Source organism: Coturnix japonica, chromosome 4, assembly GCF_001577835.2.
Source record: "Coturnix japonica isolate 7356 chromosome 4, Coturnix japonica 2.1, whole genome shotgun sequence".
Classification (NCBI taxonomy): domain Eukaryota; kingdom Metazoa; phylum Chordata; class Aves; order Galliformes; family Phasianidae; genus Coturnix; species Coturnix japonica.
The window spans coordinates 20,485,848-20,497,958 of record NC_029519.1 but is presented as its reverse complement, the minus strand read 5'-3'; the positions used below and the strand labels follow the sequence as shown (position 1 = coordinate 20,497,958).

At 35.7% G+C, this 12,111-nt stretch overlaps 1 long non-coding RNA gene across 1 annotated transcript; it reads left to right on the top strand.

The window, feature by feature from the left end:
• Positions 1-3,686: 3,686 nt before the first annotated feature.
• On the top strand, positions 3,687-5,418 carry LOC107312987. Its single transcript, XR_001554721.2, has 2 exons — positions 3,687-4,010; positions 5,227-5,418. It is a non-coding gene; the product is annotated as an uncharacterized LOC107312987 (long non-coding RNA).
• The last annotated feature ends 6,693 nt before the right edge of the window (positions 5,419-12,111 follow it).

Sequence of the window (12,111 nt, the reverse complement as noted above, 5' to 3'; positions counted from 1 at the left end):
ATGAATAAGTAAGATCTCAGTAATAGCTGTAAGGGTATTTCCAGCTTCTCTTTTGCTTAATGTGACTTAAATATCTTATCAAACAGTATGTTTCTGTGGGATTAGATGAAACTCTATCAGGAAAAAAAAAAAAGTTTTTGTTCTCTAAGCCTGTTTCTTTCTCATCAATAAGCATCTTTGCACATTCAGTTTCTCCCTAGAGTTTCTAGTATCCTAGCTGATATAAATGCCATGAGATTATTTTTGCATGCTAAACTAATATGCTGATTTTGCAGACTAAAGAATGTTTTCTCAGCAGGGAAATAATAATTCTGAAAACAATGGATTTTTCTTAATGATATCTAAATTTTTATGAGACATCCAGGGCTTCAAGTCAAACTATCCACAGCATGAGTTTTCCTCCGTTTCATAGCTGAATGTGTTGGTAACTGTGAGTTGGCAATGATTTTTTTTTTTACTCATTTTACTTCTGGATGCATATTTAGGTACATCCACGAGTTAGCACAGTCAGTGTGTTGAAATAAGCTCTTTTGTACATTACTCTGTACCAAGACATGCTGGTTCCAAGAAATTCTCAAGGTTGTGTTACTTTCACAGACTATGATATAACTTTGGCTACCTCTATGGCTCTGAAATATGATATGCAATAATATCTTTTCTCAGAGTCATTCATTTTAGTTCTGGAATCACTTAATGCACAATAGATATAAAGGGAGGAGGTTGGATTTACTACTACTGACTTACCTTAATTTTTTTCCACCCCCCCCTCTAAATGTCTTTCAATGCAGTTTTAATCAAGTGTGAAGGTAATAATGAGGAAATGGGGCTAACCTTACATTAGTCTTACTTCAGGCAGTTGTTTCTTTGGGATTTCCCGATCTTCAGCAACTTGATTCAAATTAGACTGGAATTGGTGGTTTAGCCCAGGTTGCTGAAAATTCAGCAATCTGGCACAAAATGGCCAGATCTTAATAACTTGTGCTGCCTGTGCACATTGCCTCCATAGAAGGTTCAGGAGTCTTGTAAACGTGATATTTTTGAGGCAGAAAGGTACTGAGTGCTCTGTCGTGTGTTGTGTTTGCAGCTGTAAAGCTCGGCAAGGATTGAGGTTGTGTTGATACCTGTTGTCTTGTTCAATCAGGAAGCTATAGTGTATGCTAAATAATGGAAGGAATCAGAAACAAGGTATTGTGAAAAAAGTATTGTTTTTTAGCATGAAATTTAGCCTCACAAACATTTTCTGGAAGTGTAGGGTTCACGTTAAACGCAGCACAGTACATATAGTTAGTAAGATTTCCAAAATGTCTTTAATGTAGCATGGTGTGAACTTCTAACTGGTAGAAAGCAAATTTTTCCTGTTCTGTACATTGTAAGTCTCCATAAAATCACTAATTTGACTGATGACTCATTTGATTTCTGTCTTCTTAATTATCCAACATCCCTAAACTTGGTGTTTTGATGTGTGAACACACTATGAAATCTCTTGTCTTACCAAGCAGAAACATATTCTAAGAAAACACAGAATTGGTCCATAAAATTTTGTTTAATTTCATGCTACAGTAGGCTAGGAAAGTGAATATGGTCAGTTTGGCAAAGTAATAGTAATCTTCATATTGAACGTTCCAAGCTGTGTTTATTCAATTTCTTTCTCTTATCTGTACATTAGAACTCTCAATCCTACTTTTGCCAAACTTGAGTTTCACAACAGGGAGTAAATGTTATCTTTTTAAACCCATGTCTCTGTCATATTGTTTACCTATATAGTCCCCTTTTCTTTCCTTATGCTCAGTTACAAGCATAGCAATAGCAGAACTGCAAATCACAGCATTATCAATTGAAAACATGCCCAAAAGATGATGCTATTTTGAGGGATACACAATGTTGTATATACATGTTTTAGGATGTATAATTAACTGTTAAGAATAAGTTCCTCTTTGCCTTTCCTGACTTAATCCAAGTTGTATATTTTTCCCAAACTGTATCCATAATGGTGCAATATTTGGATGCGTTAATATCTTGGCACTGCTTAGAAATGATTTTTGGTTTCTTTTTGTATGCACGTTATTTTACAGTGGTGGTGTCTCTTGAAGAGCTGATAGCATATTCTTGGGATTGTGGTCATCTTAAGTGTTAAGCAATGTGATGCCTTTTTTTTCTCAAGGACATGTAAGTGTTGCATGTAGCTTTCTCCAAAAGCATCACTGGGGGAGCTTTTACAGTTGAAGATCTTGCATCTGAGCAGTATTGTATCTTGTCAAAGAGATCTGCTGCGCAGTGTAACATTTCAAATCTTAGATACTATGTCACTGTAGTTTCTATAGCATCGCCAATGCAGTATTCATCTTTAACAACTTAAAAAAAATACCATTGCATTTAGCTTGGTCTTTTCAAATGTTAAAGTGAAGAATCCTTATTATATTTTATTCAAAGACAGCCAACAATCTTCAAACCCTACCAAATTGGTACTGACATTACTCTAAACAAGATACGTCATCAGAGTAGTTGAAAATATTCTGCAGAGTTATGTGGCTTGAGTCTATCTGGAAAGGTAAATATTTACATCCAATAATCCTTCAGAATGCTTTTGAAGCACTCCCACTTGTACAGAGATCACTATGGGATGCCACTGATCATCCATGGACAATGAGATTAACGGTGTGCTGCTATTTCTGATGTTCTGCTGCTCTGAACTGACTCTTCAAATAACCTTACTTGTTCAGTGAGAAAATGATGAAAACAGATCCATGTCAGGACTCACAATCAGAATTGTCAGAAACGTTTCTGCATATTGTTTCTATCTCTAGAAAGGAATGAGAAGAATATATGACTATTTCAGGATGCATCTGTTTGAAAGCTATCACAAATTTTCTTGTTTTGCACTTCTTTCACCTAAAGGGACATTTAATGGAACCAAAGCTGTGTTTTGGACCTGGGAACCAAATGAAAGGCTCGTTTGAATTAATGGAAACATACCTCATTGTGTAGTGTTATAATCACATAGGCAGTTTGTGTACATTGTTTTATAACACACAGCAAATTTTCTTTTATGCTCATGAGAAAGATCATTTAAATTGCATGTGGAACACTTCAATTTGTGTAACAAAGTGCCCACATTCTAGAAGAGCATTAGGGGATGATCTCTTCTATTCAAAGACTATGTGAATACAATATATTTTTTTTCAGTCTCTATGTGCTAAATCTTAGCAATAAAGATTGCTGCAACAGTGATAGGAAGGTTCAATGAGACAGTGAGAAACAGGAGAAGAAAAACTACAATTGTTTTCATACAGAAACCTGAAAGCAAAAACATATTCTAAGTGTCAGTGTTAGCTTTTCTGATTATTGCATAACAAGAAAAATGTTTTCTTTGCAAGCTCACTGGTGCCAACATTAAATAATGCACACAGCAGCTTCACGTCCATATTTAATTATCCGTAAAAATATAGCTTTATACAAATCTGAGAATAATTCTATAACCACTTAGGAGAAATAGAAATTCAAAATAGTACTCTCTCAATTTAGGCTGGAATAGAACACATTTCTGTAACAGTTCATGTGATTGTTCCCATCACATGGGGCTTCAAGGTCTTTTCCTAATCTAAATTTATTAGAAGAAATTAAAAGAAATTATTAAAAAATAAAAGGGGGGGGGAAACACAAAAAAAATGTGCTGCCTTCAAGTATTTCTGAAGTTACAGGAAATAAAAAGTACAAAGGATGAATTCTTTTACTGATTTATTGCTAAAACATAACCGAATTTTTACCTAGAAAACATTTTTACCCTAGCTAAGGCATATGCAGTGTTTCTCATGGTACATAAAAGCTTCGTCCCAAAATTATGAGTCTTGAAATCTATGGTAATCCACTGTTACTTGCCTTTTTCCTAGTATCTCGCATATGCTTCTATAAATAGCTTGCTTATCTCAATTTTCTTTATTAAACCAGGGATAGGAACAGCTGGATAATATGAATCATCTCACACCAGTGGAGGCAATAACTTGACTCCAGGGGTATGTAGTTGAAGAGCGCTGGGCCTCACTCTTTGCAGATGTAATTTTTCCTTGCCTACCACTTTTCTCTCCTTGCTGATGCAAGAAAGTGAAGTGAGGCAGTAAGTATACCATGATTTTGTAGGAAAAATAAACTCCACAATGAAGAAAAAGCAGTCAGAGTATCAGAACAGAAAAAGTCCTTGTGCTCTTTTCCAGCACACTGCTGGAATAGCCAGCAGCATTCCTCATTTTGACAAATCAGCATATTCTCCAGTTATCAATAAAAAGAGGTAGGTCTGCTGCAGTGTATTTATTTATTCAGCTCAGCCTCATTTTGCAAGAAAACTAAAAATCTGAACTAGTTAACCTAACTAAAGCATTCTCAGGCTGGCTGCTGAACCAACTTTTCATGCTGTTGTTATCTTTAGGATTGGATTTGGCTTATGGTTTAAGATGCAAGTCCATATCTCACTGTTTTATAGAGCAGTTATATTACAATCAGACTATGCCACTGGATATAATGCTTTCCATAAATTCAAAGCTTTACCTAAAAGAGATGTTTGAATCCATATCTATGTATGTGCAAATTAGAAACCCATACATCCAAGGTTACTGACATGAAATATCTGTGTCATCAGTTCTTAGAATTTCAATTACATAAATTTGTTTTCAAGGCCTTATTCAATGGAAGCTGATATTCCCTTTCAAGGGGCCTATACTCTGTTCTTCTCTCAAGGGCTTTTAGCAAGTCCTTTTATTCATGAATGATGTTTCTGATATCTAAAGTGTCACTCATTTCATCCTTTCACTGAGTTGACCAGGAGTAATGACTCTTTCAAGGCTTTCTGTGCACGCTGTAATGTTAAAACGTTAAAAGACTTTTAATCTTGAGCAATGTGATTATCTCAGGACACAGTTCCATCAGCAAGTCTCATTTACAACCTTGAATGCTTGAAATTTCACAGTAAGAAGCAAAGTGCAAGGCTTAAAATCACATTGTAGCAAGTGCACACAAACCAGCTGGTTCTGCTGTTTCCAGGAATATCAGAAATGATAGAAGATATATCACATTTGAGCAAACAGCTGTGGGTGGTTATCTCAGAATTCATATGGTTCTACTCTCTTCCACTATAGAAAAATGCAAGTGAGGCCCATGCATGATCTGAGCCTCTCTTATGGGCAGGTCCCCATGCCTAGAGTGATTTTCCTTCCCTGTCTTTTTTTCCTCCTCAAGGCTTGCTCTGGCAGCTGAAAGAAGAAGAAAAGGGGTAGGAGTGTCAGGAGAGGGCCATTGCAGAGTAAAGATGATCAGACAGAACATTCTACCCTCTCTCAGATGCAAATCAACCATCTCCACTGCTTCAGAGCCGCTCTACCTGCTTGGGGTCTCTGCTATTCTCGCGCACCTCAGCACTTCTATTCTTCTGCTTTAGACCTTCTCATCCCCTCAGCCAGCATCTTCCACAGTCATGGAACAGTCACCCTTGCCCTTAGGCAAATGCCCTGGAGCTCTGTCCCAAACTTGTGGGCCTGCTCCCTATACTTGCACCTTCATGTACCAATATAGAGGCAATACTTCAGACTCCATAGACTTCCAAAGCCATCCTACAGAGTCCATATCCACTACTGAAAGAGCTTTGTGCTACTTGAAGTAAACAGAGAAAATCTTGCAGGTTTTTTGGGCAGTGAAAACACTATTATGTCTCATTTTACATCATCACGTCCTGCTAATACCCATACCCATCTACTGAATAGTTGTGGCTGATGTGAAGTAGAACATACTCAGAGAAATGTCACAAATAATGAGAGGAATAAAAATTTTCCATCAAAGGAATGTTATCTGTAAATCATAGTGCAAGAAAATAAGGTTGTAGACAAAACAAACAAACAACAAAAGCCACAACACCTTTCTACTATGACACTGCAAAGATCCGTGGAAAGGTATGGAGTTGGGTTTGTGATTGATTCATAACATCAATACTTCTGATGGCAAAGAGATCATGAAGCCATTTATATTCTTTGAGAGTTCAGAATCGAAAGTGCTAAAAGTAAGTATTGATGTTCTTGTTTTTATCCATTTTCCGAGATGGGGTGACAAGAGGAATACTGGACTCAGAAAAAAAGCAGGAGAGTTCTGAAATACATTTAAAAAAAAAACCAACACAAAACCCACAACCAAAACCTTGTATAGATATTGCAGAGTCTAAGCATATACTCATCTGCATGAGAGGACTATTATTTATGTTTAGCAAGTATGAGTATTCTGTTGAAAATAAATTAACTGTTTTGACTATCAAATCCTTCCAGAGAATGTAAAACACTTAGCAGGATTTGGAGCTCCTGTTGAGACAGTTCATTACAGATTATTAAGACAACTTCACAATGGTCTGCAAGCAGTCTAGGAACTGCAATTGGTCACTGCCAAGCTTGCTTGCCAAAATTCTCCTTCTTCATATGAGCACCTCTCTTATGAGGAAAGGCTGAGCAACCTGGGTCAGTTCAGCCTTGAGAAAAGAAGATTCAGAGGGGATCTGATCAAAGCCTACAAATATCTAGTGTGCAGGAGGCAAAGGAATGAGGCCAGTCCCTTTTTAGCTGTGCATAGCAATAGGACAACAGCCAATTTTTGTATCTCTCAAACTGAAATGTCCAGAAAACACAGTGTTTGAAAAATATGGAAAGTACATTAATATATAAATACTGTCTTTCTTCAAAAAGGCATCAGCTGGTGTAAATTTATCCAGATTATATGTTAACTAAATGGAAATCAGAAAATGAAACACTTTGTCTGTGGAAACTAATTCAGAACAAGTAACTGTAATTACTGAACTTGTGTTCTGAAAATACTTTAGATAGGACTGTACCATATGGAATTATCAACAATTATATAAAATGCCAAATTTTCTGTTTTCAATTTACTGATATTAATGGAATCTATATATTGTTTATTTTGGATTTATGACTAACATCAGAATATACTTTGCACAGAAATGAAATTTGGCCTGAAGAAAAAAACCTAGCTTTTTCTTACACTTACATCTTAAAATTGAGAAGAATTGTCTAAGAATATCTAGCAGATCAATTACTGCATTACCTAAGCAAACTCTTTTAAATATGGTATTTTGTTAATACAGCTTCTTTATTCAGGATTGGTAAGCTTCAAGAAGGATGCCAGAACCCCTGCCCCCAACACCCAAAATTGTTATTGATCTTAAATAAAATACATATATATATATTATATATATGTATTATATATATAATACATATATACAGTGATAAAGGAAGAACTGAGTGCAGAAAGGATTGATAGCAAGGGACGATAAATAATAAATCAAATGAGGATCGTGCTGTTATTTGCTATAGTAACTGTCCTTTGAGCATCTTTACAGTTTGTTCTCTTATTTTGCATACAAATTTTACCAGAAGCAAATGCAATAGATTCTAAAAAGGTAAAAAAAGAGATAAGCACTGAAATTATAGTTGCAAAAATATATGTTTTCAATTATTATTTCAAGTATACTCAATCTTCTGGCTAGCTTTAATTTTCTTAAAATTTTGAAATTAATATGGGACCACACAAAACAACTCCACTTCTTGATTATTGTCCTCCCCTAACCCCACAGAAACACATATCTCCTCTGCTCTTTTTTGTTACCCTTTCCCAAAGAATTGAATAGATCCACAGTGCTTGTTCACAAGGTAGGGCTTCATATGTCAATGTCACATACATCGCAGTGTCATAGTTTAATACTTAATGCTACTAGACTGCCTTCTCACTCACAGTTTTCCTTTTCTTTTACCAGTAGCCACATTACCTCTCGCTACCACAACTAGTATTTTTCTAGTGCTTGATGTCAGGGAAACCTCTGTGAAAATAATTGTCCTTTAGCAGTTATTTCTCTCCATCTTTTTACACCACCTGTTTGTCACTTAGTCTGATCTGTCACTAATTCCATCTGTCACTAAACACTCTTCATTTTCCATGAACTCATCTGCAACAGAAACCCACTCCTCTACTCTGGCACTGAACAAATGGGACAGGTCTGTATAACTGTAAACTTTGCTACCATATTATTATATATAATAATATATAAATATTCCTTATTTTTTTTAGCTTAGTTTTTACATCAACTGTTTTTCTGATTCCGTCTTGAACAGCAAAAGCAAAATATGTCTCAGGGGAATTCTGCACAGAAAGAATACAAATTTACCTATTCAGTATGAGTATAATATGTGTGACTCTTGGGCAATGACATGACAATACTGAATACATTAATAAGTTGACCTGAGTGTGTACAATGCACCAGAGCATCGCTTCTGTATCTGCATGTAAGCAGATCAGAGAGTTCCTATGCAGTAGTCATTGCTTCAGGATTACTAGTTGTTAGGAAGTCTCAGAGGAATTGGGCACTCTAGAGCTACAGCTCTGAGAAGGGACAAAAAACCATCTGTACTTGTTTAGACCAAAGACTCATTTAGCTGAACAACCTTTCTGCAGGAATGGGTGATGCTGACTGTCAAAAGGAATATAATTAACAAAGCTAGCATAGGTGTTCCTAGCTTGCAGTAATCCATAGCTTTTTTAATTCTTATTGAATGCTCAGCTAGTGTTTTAATAAATTTATCATAATCCTAAAATCTCTTTCCAGATTTATATTAAACAGGCCCAAACCCATTTTAGAATATGGAAAATTAGCACCGTTTTTTCTTATACTTGTGATTTTACAATATTTGATTTTGATTTTTTCCTGCCACTTTATCTGAAATTCTTCATGGTTTCCCAAGAAATTTTACAAAGCCCCTTTCTCTACTAAGGGCGAAAGCTCAGCATAAACATAGCTCAGTTATGTAGATGTGTTTCTGGAAATAAATGGAGAAATGCAACCCACTGTTGTAAATTTCACAAGGGAAACCGACTGTATGACCCCTTAGTTAAAGGCAGCAAAAATGTTTAAAATCATGATGCGTACTCAGACTTCCCTCTATCTAATTTAAATGAATGATATTGGATATTATTTAATCTGGTAGAATTAATATCCTGTGTAACATGCTTGGCCTATTTTTTTCTTCTTTAGATTGCTGTGGTACACTGGGTACAACTTGTATATCTAATGTGAAATGTGCTTGCTTGTTCTCCCACTCTATTATCTCTGAAAAATCATTGAGTAATTGCTCTGAACTGTGTTTGTTTCCAGTGTCTTTTAGTGGTGGGAAGATGACTTTGTCTACAAGATTTTCAATTTTCTCTGAAGACATTGAGCTCAGAGACATCATAATTTCTCTCTGGAATCAATTCCACATTTCTTCAGGTTGGTTTCCAAAAAAGCTGCTTCTTACAGACACAAGCCTTACTGGGGAGCTTGACTGTTCACTTGTTGCTCTCATATTGGAGAGTGTGTGATGTAGACCTTACCTGCTAATGAGGAATCAGTGATGGGATTTGAGCAATTAAAGGCAATGTGCTTTCAGTAGTTACTTTCACTAGGTAGAAGAGCTTCTGTTTATTGAGATATTTTCTATTTCTTTTTGTAAGTTTTGTTTGTTTTTGCATATATACAGAATTATAATAATAGATTAAAAGGTCAAAAGTAAACTGGTTCTGTTTTCCCAGTAGTTTATTCTGAATGCAAAGGAAAGATAATCATACTCCCACCAAATAGATAGAGAAATCAGTACAGTTTGTGAGAGGAACTCCCTGAGTACCAAAGGCAAGGTAAAGGACAAATAAGTATACACAAAATTCATAAATACATAGTACTTTCTCAAAAGTATCCAACAATGCATCTGAATTTGCAACTTTCTCACCTGCTGATTTCCTGAACTTTTTTGTTACCTTGTTATTGCTTTCTTCAAATACTTCAAAAATGCATCTTTTGTGCTTTTCCATACAAAACAGTTTTTGTCTCAAAGGAAAGTTTTAGGTTTTTTCATATTCTTATTGTTCTGTTTCTTAACGCTGGTCTTTGGGGAAAAAAATAAACAGGCTAGTTCATCATGATTGGGAGAAGGCACAATTTTTAGTGTTAGGAGCTTTGATATTATTCCTTAACTCTTAAATACCTTGTCTTAAATGAAGATTATTATCTACATAATTCTTCTAATTTTAGCTGAGGTAATTTTTTTTCCTAGTAGACAGTATGGCATTGTATTTATGAGGATAATGTTGATGACACACTGATGTTTTGGCTGTTGCTGAGCAGTGATTACACCAAGTCAAGGACTTTTCATGTTACCCTGCCAGTGAGGAGCTGGGGGCGCACAAGGACTGAGAGGGGACAAGACCAGGACAACTTACCCAGGCTGGCCAAATGCATGCCCTGTGAAAACTGCATTGTGCAGCATTTGTTTCATTTAATTCTTCTTGTTGTGGGGTTTTTCTTCTTTTCCTTTTCCATTTTGTTTCTTTTTTTCCTTCCCTTCCTTGTTAAATTGCCCTGAAATCCAGCGCAGATTTGCACTGGCAACAAATGTCAGTCATGCTTTTGCCTCCTTCCTACCTGCTCTTTTCATATCCTGAAGCTCCTTTATGCAGGTGCTATTATTTGTAGAGCTGCAGTGAAATGTGTGATCTGAGACCAATATGGCAAAAAATCATAATTTCTCTGTGTTAAATTTCACTGGATCCCTTCCCTACCCTCAGTCATTCGTGTCTGCATGAACATTAGCGTTGGCAAAAGGAACAGGACAGCAGACCCAGACTTGGGGAACGGCAAAGCCATTTATTTTGTCAGCAGTGCCAGTTTATGCTGCATTAAAATTCTGAAACTACAGTATGAGAAACACAGACTGCGACGTACAGAAATCTACAGCAAACCATCTGCATTCAGGAAGATCTTTTAAGATTGAATTATTACATAAGTGGATTAGAAATTACATTCTTTAATTTATTCAAGAATTTCAAGACTAATATCTGTCACACATTGATGCTTTAATGAATGCCTGTCTACCAAAAACATTGCAAGCGTTGAAGGAATACTTGGCTGTGCAGCCAAAATGAAATGGATTGGTAGAGAACATTTGTCAGGACAGAAAAAAAAGGTCTTCAATGTTCCAGAGACAGTTAAAATGTTGTTAAAGCCACAAAAGCTTCATGCAAATGTTTGTGGGAGACATGCCTGATGCACAAGAACACACAATAGTCAGACAAACAAGCAACTTTTCTTGCTCTTAGTTTTTTATCTTGTGGTTATTACATGGAAGCCAGAGTCAATTTTACAAAGCATATTATTCTCTCCAAATATGATTCCCCCATGTCTAATATGCAGATTTCAGCTATGTAGATATTTGAAATTTGAGTTATTTATGTATACTAGAATCAGTGATATTCATGGATGCAGTCTGCATGCAATTGGTTTGGAAACTAACCAAATTATGCTGGTATTGTTATAAATTCAAATATTGAACTAAAATCAGAACTAGAAAAAGAATGTAATCAATTTTAAAAGGTTGATAAATGAATTGCACAAACTCTTAGAGAATAACTGGAGGTGATGCAGTCAGCTTATTAGTGTGAAGGGATTTGAATTGTTATTGATAAAATTGGCTGTGGGCAGCTCAATCATCAGAAAATTTCTGGCTATATTTGGAAGAATAAAGTGAAAGAAGAATATAGGACTATAAGATGAAGTTGTGTATTTTTCCATATTTAAAAATACATTTTTTGGGAAAAACGTGATATACTTAGAAATCATTGCTTCTTCTATTCTTGTTATAGCTTTACATAAGAGTTTGTGTTAACTCTGTATAATAATGTGAAACTCTGAGGTGAGTAAATCATTCTGTACCGTAAATACTTTAATCTTGCATCAGAACAAACTATCTCAGCTGTGCAAGCTAGAGTATTGATTCACCTGAATGGAATTAAATGCAACTAGCAAGAGTGATACAGAATGTTCTGTTAATCTGATTCATTGTCCTTTCACTGTTCCTGACCAGGAATACCTCAACATCACTTGCAGTAGTTTAACTCATGGGTGAAAAAAATGCTCTGAGATATGAGCTGTATATTCAAAATTGCTGCAAATCTAAGGCTGTACTTTCCCCTTAAAAACTGACTATGTATAAGAAACAGCATGAATATAAAATAGCAAACAGGTACTATGGTCATTACTACCAGAAG